This window comes from Wasmannia auropunctata, unplaced genomic scaffold (genome assembly GCF_000956235.1).
Source record: "Wasmannia auropunctata unplaced genomic scaffold, wasmannia.A_1.0 LD336106.1, whole genome shotgun sequence".
NCBI lineage: Eukaryota > Metazoa > Arthropoda > Insecta > Hymenoptera > Formicidae > Wasmannia > Wasmannia auropunctata.
Genome location: NW_012026784.1, coordinates 5,447,902 through 5,449,149, shown reverse-complemented (window position 1 = coordinate 5,449,149; position 1,248 = coordinate 5,447,902).

Here is a 1,248-nt window from a genome sequence, read left to right as displayed (position 1 = left end):
TGTCGCGGCGACGCGGGTCGGCGGCGGTGGCGACGGCGATAGTGTGGCGATGCTATATGTTAGACAATTAAATGCAAAGTCCACTTACCAATTATATATTAGCCGCGACGCCTCTCGTTCCGAAGATGATCTATCTCGTTCTCGTATCAAGTTCTGAAATGATGAAAGAAACGCTACTAAAATAGTGGAGACTGGAGCGGTGTCGTCTATCCGCGCGATCAACTGCGCGGCTCGCGTGCCAATAGCGCCACCGTACGCGCTGCGGCGGCGTCGGTGCAACAGTGGCGCGCGGCGACGCCGACGCTACATATTTCGATTTTCGATCGAACGAATATTGCGAAATACGCATGCGATCAATCTTGCATCTAATTATCACGTAATATAGATTCAACATTCAAACTCTGATTCGATCGGATGCGTAATCGCAATACTCGTTCGGTCGAAAATCAAGAGATATACCGCCGCCGACGCGTCGCCCGCGCCGCCACGCGACGCTCGTTTCGCGTAAGCTGACGGCACGCGGGACGAATTACGCCGCTTCACTATCTTAGTTATCCATATGTTCGCTGTATGTTAACACACGTCATACTTATGGATAAATCATAAATGCGTAATTAAGATAATGAAGCGGAGCAATTTGTCCTGCACACAGTCAGTTTACGCGAAACAAGCGTCGCGACGACGCGCGACGCGGCGAACAGTTGCGGCTGACCGTGCAAGCGAATTAATTGTAACTTAATAAAATGATAAAAAAAACAAAATAAACTTAGAGATTTCATGTACCCGTATGTAAATCCTCCATGCATTCCTATTCATTCATTATTTGCAGCGCATGAGCTGTCTGAGGCTGTACATCGTTCCTACATGACGCGACGCTACACTCCTCCGAACTTGCTGCGGACTCGGCGCCCGGCGGACTGCCGGATAACACTCTATAGAGCGCGCGCGGCGCGTACGCGCTGTTTATATACTGCCTTGCGCGGACCATGGAGAGAGACCGCCTCACCGCCCGTGTCAGTTTTCGGCGGACGATTGGCATCTCGCTCCTTACTCCTAATCGTCCGCCGAATAAAAATTCTAACATCATTTTTTATTTCATTTATTTGCAAATAAGTTACGTTATAATTAAACATTGAGCGCATGATAAAAAGAGGCCAGTGCCATTACTGCCACTATCCGTCAGTACGAAATACGAATTGTACGTTTTATGCGGCCGCACGCGCTGCGCTACTCCTAATCGTCCGCCGA